The following is a 16,616-nucleotide window of genomic DNA, read 5'->3' as shown; positions in this document are numbered from 1 at the left end:
CAGGAGCAGATCATGTGAGGCCCCGTAAACAATGGCAGAGAGCTGGGAGTATGCCAGTCTTTGCCTATTTGCCATCAATCTGTTTCTACCCTTTAGCATTTCCCAGGCTCCCTTGACAATGGAAGACTAGGAGACAGGAAGAAGAGAGAGGCCAGAGTACTTCTCCCTTCTTGGCTCTAGTTGCCATTTGATGACAATGGTGGCATCTCCTTTGTCCTTGCAGCTTCCCCCCAGACAGCCCCTTCCTCTGAGGTCACAGCTCCCATCAGGTGGACCCATCATGGTTGAGCAGCTTCCAAGTTCTGGGGATTGGGTGTCTCCAACCTCGAAGTAGAAGTGGTTTCCTGCTCTGGTTGCTTCCCATCCACTGTATCTATGCAACAAAATCTTGTATTAATATTCCTTGTTGGAAATATTAAATTTGTTCCTCTTTCCCAAGGAGCAGGTGGTAGCAACTTTTGCAGCCATGGCCAAGATTAAAGCTCAAGACCTTCCCAGCAAGAAGGGAGGGGAGGGGGCACTGCTTAAGCAGCTGAGAGACCTGAAGATGGAGCTGTTCCAGCTGTGTGTCCCTAAATGACAGACCAGGAAGCTTCCAAGCTCTCCAAGTTGTCTGCAAATTAATTGCCCATAATCTCACTGCCATTAACCAGACTCAGAAAGGGAACCTCAGGAAATTATACAAGGTAAGAAGTAACAAGCCCCTGGATTTGCAGGCCAAGAAGACACGTGCCAGGTGCTGGCAGCTGAACAAGCACAAAGAGAACCTGAGCAAGAAGCCGCAGTGGAAGTAGAGCCTGTTCCCATTATGGTAGTAGGCAGTAAAGGCCTGAGCATTGGTGTCAATAAAACAGAAACAAACTGGGGAAAAAAATACCTAAAGTTGTTTCACTGACTAATATAAGAAGCCACAAAGGTTTATTGAGCAGAGGAGTGGGAGGATCTTGAATTACCTTTTGGAGAGATTACTCTGGCTGCTGCAAAAACTGTTGCTAGGACAGGAAGATGTATAGAATCTTAAACCACCTAGAAAGTTCTTTCAATAGTCCCAGCAACAGGTGGTTGTGTCCAGGGCTTCAATGGCAGCAGTAAATAAAGAGTGAAATGGATAGAATCAAGCTCTGTGCTGGAAACAGATGCTAAAGAAAGTGGTGAAGGTTGGATGTCAGGGATAGGAAAAAAGAGAAGTACCAGTAATGACTCGTCTAGATTTTTGGCTTGACCAACTATGTGGCAAGTATAGAGATGGGAAGGTAAGGGCAGGGGAAGTTTGGGGGTCAAATGGCATGTCAAATTGTCTCCTGCTTCATGGAGCCTCCAGCAACTCTTCCAGTTGGAAGCAATTTATCCCTCCTTTGTAATCACAGCATAGTGGAATAATATTATAATTATATAGCTATATGTCCGTCTGACTTAGTTCCCCTGCTCGATTATAATTTGATGTGGCTCACCATTTCTTGTTCATCTTTGTGACCTCCATAGCACTTGCGCTCTCAGACATGGAGCCATGGGACCCACCAGTGAGTTGGCAGCCTAACAGAATCACCTGTAGGCCACACGCACCAAATTTGAGTCTCTTATTATACAAAAGGATATGGCTTTCAGTACCCACTTTGAGCCCTTGCTAACAATCCTTGGTGTCCCTCCCGCCTCATAAATTAAACCTGCTTCCCTGTTGATGGGCAGTTGTCCCTGACCTACATGCCCATACTCCTTCTCTGCCCTGCCCATGACTCTATTCTTCCCAGCAGGAAGGACCTATAGAGACTCAACAAGTATTTACTGAACTGAACCAAAGTGACATCACCAAACACCACAAACAGCATGCTTTCTTTTAAAGGCTCCTTCAACTTTCTCCTGTTTCCTAATCTCTCATTTCTAGCCATCACTGAATTCACTGCAGCCATTCCCCGTAGTGAGGTCAGTGACAGTAGGTTCCCTGGATCCATCACAGATCCTGTTCCCTTGGGAAGGTGAAGTAAATCCCCTGGGCCCTTTGCTCATCTGAACAATGAACATAACAGCCCTGCCTTTCTTGGGGAGCCATTGTGAGGGGCGGCCACCATTTATGTGGAGGGGGAGGTCTCAAGAAGGAAAGGCTCCTGGGAAAATGGAAAACAACAAGCCTTCTGCTTCTTACCATTCCCATCCCAATACAGAGTCTGCCTCTTCTAACATCATCTTTCTTGTGGCTGCAGCCACTTAAGTTTCTTCCTTCAGGTCCTTCCACTGTCTCTTCATTTATTTTTTGAATTAATCATAAGCTCTGTGTCCACACTTTAAGTGACTCTTAAGTCCTACATAAATCCTGTCTCATTTCATTCTCTCCCTGGGCGTCCTCTGCTCTGAAGCAGCATTCATATCATCCCCCACAGCCCAACAGCAAATATTCACAAAGTGCCCACTCTGGATGAGACACTGTGCCAGATAGCTTTAATACAAATGAGAGGCCTGTCCTCCCACAGCTGAGTTTATTCGAGGACACAGGACAAAGAGTAAGACCTCCTCACTATACAGGCAGGACCACTAATTTGGACTTCCCTGTGATACACACTTGCACAAGATTTCATGCCATTTCTGCCCAGGACACTTATTCTCCACATGTCTGCATAAAGCTGACCTCCTTTTTTCCGGGTGCTCCACTCTGAGGAGAAACTAAAGACCCTTAGTCAAGATGACCATAGGGCTTGACACCTCATCCTCCAAGAAATCAGTAAAGGAACTCCGGGAATCTACTGGACAAGAGAAGACTAGCCTATCATCAAATACCCAGGCGTGTTCATGTGAAGGAAGGATGAGGAAGCTGGGCTTATCAGGTCCCCTGGGAAAGGTCAGAATCCAGGAGTGAAAGCTACCACAGGCAGATTTTTAGCTCAGCCCGGTGAAATATGTTCCAATAGTCAGAAGAGCCTGAGGACAGGAGGAAAGCCTCATGTAGTAATGAGGCCCCTGTCACCACAGATGACAACAAAGGGGTCACTGAGAAAATATAACCACTGCCTAAATGATATTTGAGACAATCATTGTTTTATGAAAATAAATTCCCCCAGTGAGAACCAAGACTCTGCCAGGGCAAAAATCCTTATTTCATTACTAAAATTACCACATCTCCTGTCTTCTGTGTACTCTGAAAATGGGGCAACGCTATCTGTACTTCCAGAGAGAGGAGAAGCACTCCTGGGCTATTCACGTGAGAGAACTCAGACAGGAGCCTCACACATCTTTGGCTCTGATGATTGAGGGAAGTGAGAAGAGTGGCAGATCATTGATTATCCCCAAGATGATTGAGAGAATAAGAATATTTCCTTTCATGCCTCAAGCTGAACTGAAAACATAACCATGGAAATAAGACCCTTTTCCAATCAGTTTTAAACTGTAAACCTCAGTGGGAAAGTGACTTGACTGTCAAAAGAAAATATAGGAATGGAAAGCAAGCTCCTAAAACCATAAGACTTTCAGAAGAGCAACCCAACAGTTCTTCTGCATAACAACAAGGTACCATAGGTGACATCTCGCCTTTCCATGAAGAACCAGAGGATCCCTCTATCTCGCTTCATTCACAGTACTGAAGGGTCCAAGGGATGGACAAGTGAGAGATTCTGGCAGGGCTCCCAGAGGCCATGGAGGTTGGCTTCTTGGACAGATGTCCCCCCATGCGCCCTCAGGGGGCTGAACACACATACCTACTGGGGCAGCACAAAGGCCAAGCTTGTGTCTGCATCCTTGAGCTTTCTACCCATCATCAGCCCACAAAGGAAAACAGGAGTCAACTCTGAAACAAAAATTACCAATGAACAGAGGCTGCGTGGCCTGCCATGGGATGAAAACAAAATCCAAATGTAGTCCTCACTCTGAGTGTGTGAAGAGTCAATGAAGAGGAAAGGGGACATGCATAAAAACTTGTAGAAAGTTGCTATCCAGCTAGCTGGGAGATTGGATTGGTTGCAGGCCTCAGTGGTTGGGAAAGGCTTCAAAGGAGCAGAAGCCCACATTGGGGTGCTGTGCAGAAACATGCGATTATAATTGTGGATATGATTTAAACAGACAATTCAGGTATGCACTGTCCAATAAGGTAGCTTCTAGCCATATGTAGCCATTTAAACTTAAATAAAATTATAAAATAAAATTTAAAACTCATTTTCTCAGTCACAATAGTCCACACTTCAAGTGTGCAATAGTCACTGTGACTAATTGCTACCATATTGGCCAGAGCAGAATTTCCACCATCATAGAAAGTTCTATTAGACAATTCTGATCCAAATTGTCCTTAACCCCCTTCAGTGGTCTTTAAATGCCCTGAATGAACTCTGAACTCACTGCTGTGGCTTAGATGTCACTTGGGGACTGGTCCCTGTCTGGCTCTCAGGACTCATTTTTGCCACTCTGGACCCATAAACCATATGGACCAACTGTAGTGAGTAAACTTCGTTCCTTCCTTCTCACAAGCTGCTCCCTCCAGCAGCTAGCTGAACCACTTCCCCTGACCCTTTTGGCTGACCTGATTTCTTCTCATCCTGCTTGGCCAGTCAACGCATCCCTTTTCTGGGGACCCTCTGGACCCTTTAGATAAGACAAAGTCACCCCTGCTTTGCAATCTCAGAGAGGTCTGTGCTTTGTTGTTCACTGATGTATCCCAAGTCTGTAGAATACTGCCTGGCTCATAGTAGGCTCTCTAATTATTTGTTGAGTGAACAAATAAAGAACTCTGTTAGAATGCCTTTTATCATTGTTAGTCAACCATCATAGTTTGCAATCACACAAGGGCAAGGAATTGATTTATTTCATTCACCACCTTATCTCCAGTCTCTTCAATATAACAGACAATCAAAATTATGAAGGAATGATGGCAAAAGAAAGGAAGGGAAGAAAGAAGAAGGGAGGGTATGAGAAAAGGAGAGAGAGAGAGAGAGGGAGAGAAGGAGAAAGAAGGGAGGAAGTTGGAGATAAAAGAAAATAAAAGGAAGAAGTAGGTGAGTAAATGATGAATGCAAAGCTTATGCCTTAGGAGACAGGAAAAACGATGGTGTTATTGAGAAACAGAATAGCTGGGGAACTAATGGCACCAAGCAGTCAAGCTTAGTCAAGCTTTGACTGTGCAATGATGAAACAATCATTTCCCATCACCAACTCAAGGACAAGCTTATAAAGACTCCCTGAATAGCCCCATCCTTCCCACCCCCTCGCCTCAACCCACTGGAATGAGAAATAGAAGTGCAAATTAAGATTTTTATTACAATTAGCAGCCTAACACAGGCATCACCTGTGTTACTGAAATGTGATATTTCATCTGAGACACTCATAATCATAGCCCAATGGGGGAGCCTGTGAATAAGTCACTGCCTATTTTTCAACACTTTACATGAAATGATTTTTATTCTTTACACTTGCTAGTTATCCCCAAGGAATTCAAGGCAATTTACAAACTTTTAATTCTCCTGACATTCTAAGAGTGAAGGAGGTAAGTCTAGAACATATAAATGGGGACAGAAAAACCATGTGACAGGATTAAGCACCCAGACAGAGAAGACTCATCTGTCCCCAGAGCCCACCCTTCTGAAGCTGAACAGAAGGGTTTTATAGTGATATTCCTAAAAGCCATCTCAGCACCCCTAAAAGCTGGGGTGGAAATGAGCCTGGATAGGCTGAAGGTGAGTGAGGTATAAGGCAGCAGTGTTAACAGGTGTGGGCATAATCAATGATAAAAAGGAAAGACATGAAGGCATGAAGTCAAAGGCACAGAATAGAACTTGGAAGGGCCTGGGAGGGGCTTGGGCCAGGAGCACTGGGAGTGACAGTCTCCCCTTCAAAGAAGAAGAAACAGAGGATGCAGAAGAGAGCACATATATGAAAGAAGCATTAAAAAATATCCAGAAATAGCAATTTTAGAGGTAATGAAGGCAATAACAAGGGAAACAATGTGACTTGCCGAAACCTACACAGTGAGCTAGGATAGAGAAGAAACCAGAACCCTGAGCAGTTTCTTCTACCCCAGGTGGGAAAAGGGGATAGCACTTGCCACATGGCCTCCTGTTCACTACTGCCTCCAAGAAAATAGGGTGGGGGGAAAATTGGGAACTTAAGGGAGGTAAAGAAGATTAGATTGTCTATTTAGGAATTACATTAGACAATTGGGTTTGATATTAGATATGGGGTTTGTCCAGCTACATTGTTGCCCAACTGAAAATGCATGCCATATGAATTTTTAGCGTAGGTGAATCACAGGTGTCCCTCATTTTATAGAACAGATACTACATTTCAGCATCTTAACACAGTACATGTGTATTTCTCATGCACTTTACCATGCAGTTGCAGGTAGGCCAAGAACTCTGCTCCATCCCCACTCATGGACCAGATTCCTTTATTGAAGGCTGTGCTATCCAATATGATCGCTGCTGGCCATTTTTGGCTATTTATTTTAATGAAAATTAAATGAAATTAAAAATTCAGTTTCCCAGTCCTGCTAGCTCTATTTGAAGTGCTCAGTGAGCACATGGTTACCATATTAGAAAGCAAAGGTTTAGAACATTTCATCATCATATTATCCTCTCAATTGATGCAGAAAAAGCATTTGACAAAATACAGCATCCTTTCCTGATTAAAACACTTCAGAGTGTACATTCCTCAATTTCATAAAAAACCATTGATGAAAAGCCTACAGCAAATATCATTCTCAATGAGGAAAAGCTGGAAGCTTTTCCCTTGAGATCAGGAACACGACAAGGATGCCCACTCTCACCATTATTATTCAACATAGTACTAGAAGTCCTTGCAAAAGCAATCAGAAAACAAAAAGGGATAAAAGGTATTCAAATAGGCAAAGAAGAAGTCAAACTGTCTCTCTTCGCAGATGACATGATACTCTATACGGAAAACCCAAAAGAATCCACGCCCAAACTACTAGAACTTATAGAGCAATTCAGTAATGTGGCAGGATACAAAATCAATGCTCAGAAATCAGTTGCATTTCTGTACACGAACAATGAGACTGAAGAAAGAGAAATTAGGGAATCCATTCCATTTACAAAAGCACCAAAAATCATATGTTATCTCAGAATTAACTTAACCAGAGACGTAAAGGAACTATAGTCTAGAAACTACAAATCACTCTTGAAAGACATTGAAGAAGACACAAAAAGATGGAAAAATATTCCATGCCCATGGATCGGAAGAATTAACATAGTTAAAATGTCTATGCTACCCAGAGCAATCTACACTTTCAATGCCGTCCCAATCAAAATACCAATGACATTTTTCAAAGAACTGGAACAGCCCTTAAATTTGTGTGGAACCAGAAAAGGCCCCGAATTGCCAAGGAATTGTTGGAAAGGAAAAACAAAGCTGGGGGCATCACGTTGCCGGATTTCAAGCTATACTACAAAGCTGTGATCACAAAGACAGCATGGCACTGGCACAAAAAACAGACACATAGACCAATGGAACAGAATAGAGAACCCAGAAATGGACCCTCAGCTCTTTGGGCAACTAATCTTTGATGAAGCAGGAAAAAACATCCAGTGGAAACAAGACAGTCTCTTCAATAAATGGTGCTGGGAAAATTGGACAGCTACATGCAAAAGAATGAAACTTGACCACTCTCTCACACCATACACAAAGATAAACTCCAAATGGATGAAAGACCTTGATGTGAGACAGGAATCCATCAAAATCCTACAAGAGAACATAGGCTGCAACCTCTTTGACATCAGCCACAGCAACTTTTTTCATGACACATCTCCAAAGGCAAGAGAAACAAAAGAAAAAATGAACTTCTGGGACTTCATCAAGATCAAAAGCTTCTGCAGAGCCAAGGAAACAGCCAAAAAAACTAAGAGGCAGCCCATGGAATGGGAGAAGATATTTGCAAATGACTCTACAGATAAAAGATTAGTATCCGGGGCGCCTGGGTGGCACAGCGGTTAAGCGCCTGCCTTCGGCTCAGGGCGTGATCCCGGCGTTGTGGGATTGAGCCCCACATCAGGCTCCTCTGCTATGAGCCTGCTTCTTCCTCTCCCACTCCCCCTGCTTGTGTTCCCTCTCTCGCTGGCTGTCTCTATCTGTGTTAAATAAATAAATAAAGTCTTAAAAAAAAAAAAAGATTAGTATCCGAGATCTACAAAGAACTTCTCAAACTCAATACACGGGAAACAAATAATCAAATCAAAAAATGGGCAGAAGATATGAACAGACACTTTTCCAATGAAGGCATACAAATGGCTTATAGACACATGAAAAAATGTTCAAAATCATTAGCCATCAGGGAAATTCAAATCAAAACCACCTTGAGATACCACCTTAACGCCAGTTAGAATGGCAAAAATGGACAAGGCAGGAAACAACAAATGTTGGAGAAGATGTGGAGAAAGGGGATCCCTCTTACACTGTTGGTGGGAATGCAAGTTGGTACAGCCATTTTGGAAAACAGTGTGGAGGTCCCTTAAAAAGTTAAAAATTGAGCTACCCTATGATCCGGCAATTGCACTACTGGATATTTACCCTAAAGATATAGATGTAGTGAAGAGAAGGGCCATATGCACCCCAATGTTCATAGCAGCATTGTCCACAATAGCTAAATTGTGGAAGGAGCAGAGATGCCCTTCAACAGATGACTGGCTTAAGAAGATGTGGTCCATATATACAATGGAATATTACTCAGCCATCAAAAAGAACAATTTCCCAACATTTACAGCAACATGGACAGGACTGGAGGAGATAATGCTAAGTGAAATAAGTCAAGCAGAGAAAGACAATTATCATATGGTTTCACTCATTTATGGAACATAAGAAGTAGGAAGATCGGTAGGAGAAGAAAGGGAAGAAGGAAGGGGGGCTAAAAAGGGGGAATGAACCATGAGAGACTATGGACTCTGGGAAACAAACTGAGGGCTTTAGAGGGGAGGGGGTTGGGGGATCGGGATAGGCCGCTGATGGGTATTAAGGAGGGCACATATTGAATGGTGCACTGGGTGTTATATGCAAGTAATGAATCATGGAACTTTACATAAAAACTTGGGATGTACTGTATGGTGACTAACATAACACAATAAAAAATTATTATAAAAAAATAAAAAATACAAATAAAAAAAAGAACATTTCATCATCACAAAAGTTCTATTGGATAGTGCTGCTCTAGACTGGATCTCAGGCATTCAGCAGCAGGCAAAGAAGAGAAAAAGCTTGGATGATGATGCAAGAAGTTTAATGGGCCAGGCCTAGAGGTGCCAGACATCTCTTTTGCCAATATTCCACTGGCCAGGGCTCCGTTGTGCAGCCACACCTAACTGCAAAGGAGAAGGGAGACAGAGAAATGTAGTCAAGCTACATGCCCAGGAAGAAAAGGAAATGAGCCTAGTGAGTATTTACCAGTTTCTGCCATGGATATATTCTAGCAAGCTCCTAAAATGAAAAATCAATTTCCCAACAGAGCTCTGTAATAAAATCAGAATGATGATCCTAAAAAGAGAATATCTCCCCATAGACTGTTTGAAATTTTAAACAAGGAAGAGTTAAGATGGTGGTCAGGCTTATATTCAGAGTTGTAGTTCTCTAAGGGCACTTTGCCACAGACATAGTTTCCTAATTCTAAGCACTCCCAGGTGCTCCATTTATTCCCTTTATTTCCCTTCTGTCCCCACCTCCACCCCTACTCCCATCATTTATACCTGGTGTAGAGATACTATAATCAACATTCACAGGGGAGGCAACAAGGCAAAAATAAACAAGTGGGACTACATCACACTAAAAAGCTTCTGCACAGCAAAGAAAATGAAAAGGCACACCAACAAACTGAAAAGGCAACCTTCGGAATGGGAGAAAATACTTGTAAATCATATATCTGATGAGGGGTTAATATCAGAAATATACAAAAAAACTCCTACAACTCAAAAGGAAAGAAAAACCTAAAAAATAAGCAGAGGATCCAAATGGGAATTTTTTCAAAGGAAATATACAAAATGGCCAACATGTACATGGAAATGTGCTCAGCCTCACTAATCATTAGGGAAATGCAAATCAAAATCACAATGAGTTATCACCTCACACCTGTTAAAATGGCTATCCTAGAAAGATAACGAGAAATGAAAAGTGTTGGCAAGCATGTGGAGAAAAGGGAATGCTTGTACAATGTTGGTGGGAATGTAAATTGCTGCAGATACCATGGAAAACAGTATGGAGGTTCCTCAAAATATTAAAAATAGAACTACTATATGATCCAGCAATTCCACTACTGGGTATTTATCTCAAAGAAATGAAATCACTATCTTTAAAAGATATCTACACCTCCATGTTCACTGAAGCATTATTTACAATAGCCGAGGCATGGAAATAATCTAAGTGTCCATCAACAGATGAATAAATAAAAAAAATATGGACTTCTGAGCCAGGATGGTGACATAAGTAAACCCTGAACTCTTCTACTCCATAGACATACCAAATCTACACCTATTTATAGAACAATTTCTCTTAAAGAATGGAGGGCCGACTGAGTATCTTCTGCACAAAAGGTAGACGACAGAGAGAATGCCAAAAGAGACAGAGACATGGTAACAGGAAACCTTCATCCTCCACACTGCAAATTCCAGTGGGGAGGGATAATACTAAGAGACTGTACGCATTTTATGGAACATGAGAAGTAGGAAGATCGGTAGGAGAAGAAAGGGAAGAAGAAAGTGGGGGGCTAAACAGAAGGGAGAATGAACCATAAGAGACTATGGACTCTGTGAAACAAACTGAGAGCTTCAGAGGGGAGGGGGGTGGGGGAATGGGATAGGCTGGTGATGGGTATTAAGGGGGGCACGTATTGCATGGCGCACTGGGTGTTATACACAAGTAATGAATCATGGAACTTTACATCAAAAACTAGGGATGTACTGTATGGTGACTAACATAATAAAATATTATAAAAAATAAAAATAAAAAAATAAAAACGTATTGGGTTAAAAACAAACCAAAAAAAGAGAGACTGTGAGCAGATTCACTTGCCCCAGGGCACAGAAAAAAATGCTGTGGTTTGAATTTAAGAAACAAAACAGATGAACAACATAGAGGGGGGAAAAGAGAGGGGCAAATCAGGAAACAGACTCTTAACTATAGTGAACAAACTGAGGATTACTGGAGGGGAGGTGGGTGGGGAGATTGGTTAAATAGGTGATGGGTATTAAGGAGGGTACTTGTCATGAGCACTGGGTATTGTAAGTGATGAATCACTAAATTTACCCCTGAAAATAATATCACATTGTATGTAATTTTTATTTTAAAAAATTTGGAAAAAATTAAAAATAAAATAAAAGGGAAACTAGAATATAAAGGAAAGAGCCCTAGAACTCTGCCAAATGGTGGGGTAGCTGCTGGAACTCTCTCCAGGTTGGAGAAGCTGGTGAGAGCCATGGTTTACTTTCCCCCCTCTACCATGACAACATGGATGGGAGTAGGATCCAGGTGCCCTAGCTAGCCTACAACCTCAATGAGCCCCTGGCCCCTAGCCAATACCAACCCTAGCTACCCAACCACAGCAGCCCCAGTGCAGGAAACCCCTGGTCAGTGCTCCCTATAGCTTCAGCCATCTCACCAAGGTGACAGAGGCACAAAGCATTCCATAACACTCCAGGTCCACACCACCTCAGTTGCAGACAACTAACTAGGACACCCCCAGTACAGAGCGCCAGGACCCCTCCAACCACACCCCATCTCAGCTCTAGCTGCCCTTACCAAGGCACCTCTTGTATGGAGTGACACAAAATACCCTTGCTTGTACCTACTTCAGCTTCAGCTGTTCTGCCAGGGCACCCTCTATAAGGAGAGCCTCAGGACCACCCTGGCCCAAGCACACTTCAGCTCCAGCCAGCCTACCAGGACAACCACAGCATGGAGTGCCCCAGGACCCACCACCCATGCCAGTCACAACTCCAGCAAGTCAGCCAATGTCACCAGGCACACACAGTCTACACAGGGGGTGACCATACACCAGACAATTTCTTTAAGTTAAGGAGAAGTAGCTGTCCTGCCTAATTAAGAGAAACAAACACAGAAAGTCAAAAAACAAAACAAGACAGAAAAAATATGTTGCAAATGAAAGAAGGAAAAATCTCAGAAAATAAGCTAAATGAAATGGAGATAACCAACCTACCTAATAAAGAGTTCAAAGTATGGTCATAAAGATGTTCAAGAGACTGGAGAGAAGAGTGGATGAACGTAGTGAAAACTTCAAAAAAGAGATTAAAAATATATAAAAAATAACCATAGTTGAAGGATACAAAAATTGAAATGAAAAATAGACTAAAGAGAGTCAAAGTAGATTAGAAGATGCAGAAACGAATCAGTGATCTGGAAGACAGGGTAATAAGAAGCATCCAAGCTGAACAGCAAAAAGAAAAAAGAATAAAACAAAATGAGAATATATCTCTTGAACAACATCAAGCAAACAAACATTTGCACTATAGGTTTCCCAGAGGAAAAAGAGAAAGTGGCCAAAAAAAAAAAAAAATTAACTGAAATAACAACAACTGAAAACCTCCCTAACCAGGGGTGGCGGGGGGGGGGGGGGGGGATACAAAAATCCAGGTTCAGGAAGTACAAAGAGTTCCAAACAATGTGAACCCAAGAAGGTCCACACCACAGCACATAATAATTAAAATGTCAAAGAATAAAGATAAGGAGAATTTTTAAAACATCAAGAGAGAAGCAACTAGTAAACTACAAAAAAAAAAAAAAAAAAAAGAACTCCACAAGGCTATCAGCTGATTTTTTTAGCAGAACCTTTGCAGGCCAGAAGAAAGCATGATTTATTCAAAGTGCCAAAAAGAAAAAACCTACAAGTAAGAATACTCTACCTGACAAGGTTGTCATTGTCAATTAAAGAAAAGATAAAGATTTTCCCAAACAAAAGTTAAAGGAGTTCATCACCACTAAACTGGCCTTACCGGAAATGTTAAGGAGACTTCTTTAAGTGATAAAGAAAAGGCTATAATTAGCAGAAAATTATGATAGGTAAAAATTTCATGAGTAAAAGCAAATACACACTTAAGGTAATAGAGCAATTACTTATAAAGCTAGTATGAAAACCAATTATATCAAAAAATTAGTTAAGGGGACCTACAAAATAAAAAGATTTAAAATATAATGATATATATATACATACATATACATATATATATACATAAATAAAATGGGGGTATAAAACATAAGTTGTCTTTTTATTTAAATTCAATTACCAACTTAGAGCACATCTTTAGTTTCAGATGTAGTGTTTAATAATTAATCAGTTGTGTATAACACCCAGTGCTCATCACATCACATGCCCTCCTTAATGCCCATCACCTAATTACCCCATCCCCCCACCCACCTAATCTCCAGCAACACTGTTAGTTTCCTAGATTTAAGAGTCTCTCAAGGTTTTTCTCCCTCTCTGATGACTTCCCATTCTGTTTTCCCTCCCTTCCCCTACAGTCCTCTACCCTGTTTGTTTTGTTTTTTTTTTAATGATTTTTTATTATATTATGTTAGTCACCATACAGTACATCCCCGGTTTCCGATGTAAGGCTCGATGATTCATTAGTTCTGTATAACACCCAGTGCACCATGCAATACGTGCCCTCCTTGCTACCCATCACCAGTCTATCCCATTCCCCCACCCCCCTCCCCTCTGAAGTCCTCAGTTTGTTTCTCATAGTCCATAGTCTCTCATGTTTCATTCCCCCTTCTGATTACCCCCCCCTTTCTTTATCCCTTTCTTCCCCTACCGATCATCCTAGTTCTTATGTTCCATAGATGAGAGAAATCATATGATAGTTGTCTTTCTCTGCTTGACTTATTTCACTTAGCATTATCTCCTCCAGTGCTGTCCATGTTGTAGCAAATGTTGAGAACTCGTTCTTTCTGATAGCTGAGTAATATTCCATTCTATATATGGACCACAACTTCTTAATCCAGTCATCTGTTGAAGGACATCTCGGCTCCTTCCACGATTTAGCTATTGTGGACATTGCTGCTATGAACATTGGGGTGCATATGGCCCTTCTCTTCACTACGTCTGTATCTTTGGGGTAAATACCCAGTAGTGCAATGGCTGGATCATAGGGTAGCTCAAATTTTAACTTTTTAAGGGACCTCCACACTGTTTTCCAGAGTGGCTGTACCAACTTGTATTCCCACCAACAATGTAGGAGGGATCCCCTTTCTCCACATCCTCTCCAACAATTGTTGTTTCTTGCCTTGTCTATTTTTGCCATTCTAACTGGCGTAAGGTGGTATCTCAGTGTGGTTTTGATTTGAATTTCCTTGATAGCTAATGATTTTGAACATTTTTTCATGTGTCTGTTAGCCATTTGTATGTCTTCATTGGAAAAGTGTCTGTTCATATCTTCTGCCCATTTTTTGATTTGTTTATTTGTTTCTCGTATATTGAGTTTGAGAAATTCTTTGTAGATCTTGGATACCAGTCCTTTATCTGTAGTGTCATTTGCAAATATATTCTCCCATTCCGTGGGCTGCCTCTTAGTTTTTCTGACTGTTTCCTTGGATGTGCAGAAACTTTTAATCTTGATGAAGTCCCATAAATTCATTTTATCTTTTGTTTCTCTTGCCTTTTGGGATGTGTCATGAAAAAGGTTGCTTTGGCCGATGTCGTAGAGGTTGTTGCCTATGTTCTCCTCTAGAATTTTGATAGATTCCTGTCTCACATTGAGGTCTTTCATCCATTTGGAGTTTATTTTTGTGTATGGTGTGAGATAGTGGTCAAGTTTCATTCTTTTGCATGTAGCTGTCCAATTTTCCCAGCACCATTTATTGAAGAGACTGTCTTTTTCCCACCGGATGTTTTTTCCTGCTTTATCAAATATTAGTTGCCCAAAGAGCCGAGGGTCCATTTCTGGGCTCTCTATTCTGTTCCATTGGTCTATGTGTCTGTTTTTGTGCCAGTACCATGCTGTCTTTGTGATCACAGCTTTGTAGTACAGCTCGAAATCCGGCATTGTGATGCCCCCAGCTTTGTTTTTCCTTTTCAACAGTTCCTTGGAGATTCGGGGCCTTTTGTGTTTCCATACAAATTTAAGGACTGTTTGTTCCAGTTCTTTGAAAAATGTCCTTGGTATTTTGATTGGGATAGCATTGAAAGTGTAGATTGCTCTGGGTAGCATAGACATTTTAACGATGTTAATTCTTCCGATCCATGAGCATGGAATATCTTTCCATCTTTGTATGTCTTCCTCAATGTCTTTCAAGAGTGATTTATAGTTTCTAGAATATAGGTCCTTTACGTCTCTGGTTAAGTTAATTCCAAGGTAACGTATGGTTTTTGGTGCTATTGTAAATGGGATAGATTCCCTAATTTCTCTTTCTTCGGTCTCGTTATTCGTGTATAGAAATGCAACTGATTTCTGAGCATTTATTTTGTATCCCGCCACGTTACTGAATTGCTCTATAACTTCTAATAGTTTGGGAGTGGCTTCTTTTGGGTTTTCCATATAGAGTATCATGTCATCTGCAAAGAGAGACATTTTGACTTCTTCTTTGCCAATTTGAATACCTTTGATCCCTTTTTGTCGTCTGATTGCTGTTGCAAGGACTTCTAGTACTATGTTGAATAATAGTGGCGAGAGTGGGCATCCTTGTCGAGTTCCTGATCTTAAGGGAAAGGCTTCCAGCTTTTCTCCATTGAGAATAATATTTGCAGTAGGCTTTTCATAGATGGCTTTTATGAGATTGAGAAATGTACCTTCTATTCCTACACTCTGAAGGGTTTTAATCAGGAAAGGATGCTGTATTTTGTCAAATGCTTTTTCGGCATCGATTGAGAGGATCATATGGTTCCTGAGTCTTTTCTTGTTGATATGATGTATCACGCTGATTGATTTGCGAATATTGAACCACACTTGCATCCCAGGTATGAATCCCACTTGATCGTGATGGATAATCCTTTTAATGTACTGTTGGATTCTATTAGCAAGTATCTTGTTGAGGATTTTGGCGTCCATATTCATTAGGGAAATCGGTCTGTAATTCTCCTTTTTGAGGGGGTCTTTGCCTGGTTTGGGGATCAAGGTAATATTGGCCTCATAGAATGAGTTTGGTAGCTTTCCTTCTGTTTCTATTTTTTGAAATAGCTTTAGGAGAATAGGTATTATTTCTTCTTTGAATGTTTGGTAGAATTCCCCAGGAAAACCGTCTGGGCCTGGAGTTTTGTTATTTGGAAGGTTGTTTATCACTGACTCAATTTCTTCATAATTAATTGGCCTGTTTAAGGAATCAATTTCTTCCGGTTTCAATCTTGGTAGTTTATAGGTTTCCAGGAAGGATTCCATCTCCTCCAGATTGCTTAGTTTATTGGCATATAGCTGTTGATAAAAATTTCTAATAATCCTTCCAATTTCAATGGTGCTCGTCGTGACCTCTCCTTTTTCATTCATAATTTTAATAATCTGGGTCCTTTCTCTTTTCTTTTGGATAAGTCTTGCCAGTGGTCTGTCAATTTTATTGATTCTCTCAAAGAACCAGCTTCTAGTCCTGTTGATCTGCTCTACTGTACTTCTGGTTTCTGCTTGATTGATTTCAGCTCTAATTTTGGTCAACTGCTTCCTCGTGCGTGGATTAGGCCTGTCCCTCTGTTGCTGTTCCAGCTTCTTGAG

General features: G+C 41.3%; 1 protein-coding gene and 1 pseudogene across 1 annotated transcript in view; one reads left to right on the top strand and one right to left on the bottom strand.

The window, feature by feature from the left end:
• The window catches only part of LOC148110670 (uncharacterized), a 123,207-nt gene that overhangs the window by 31,046 nt on the left and 75,545 nt on the right, over positions 1-16,616 (bottom strand). The gene's annotated exons all lie outside the window — the stretch shown is intronic.
• LOC123801326 (large ribosomal subunit protein uL29 pseudogene) lies at positions 467-833 on the top strand (annotated as a pseudogene).

Source organism: Ursus americanus, chromosome 2, assembly GCF_024610735.1.
Source record: "Ursus americanus isolate L20-20 chromosome 2, mUrsAme1.1.p, whole genome shotgun sequence".
Lineage (NCBI taxonomy): Eukaryota > Metazoa > Chordata > Mammalia > Carnivora > Ursidae > Ursus > Ursus americanus.
Note: the sequence above shows the minus strand (reverse complement) of the source record. Positions and strands in the feature narration are given on the sequence as shown.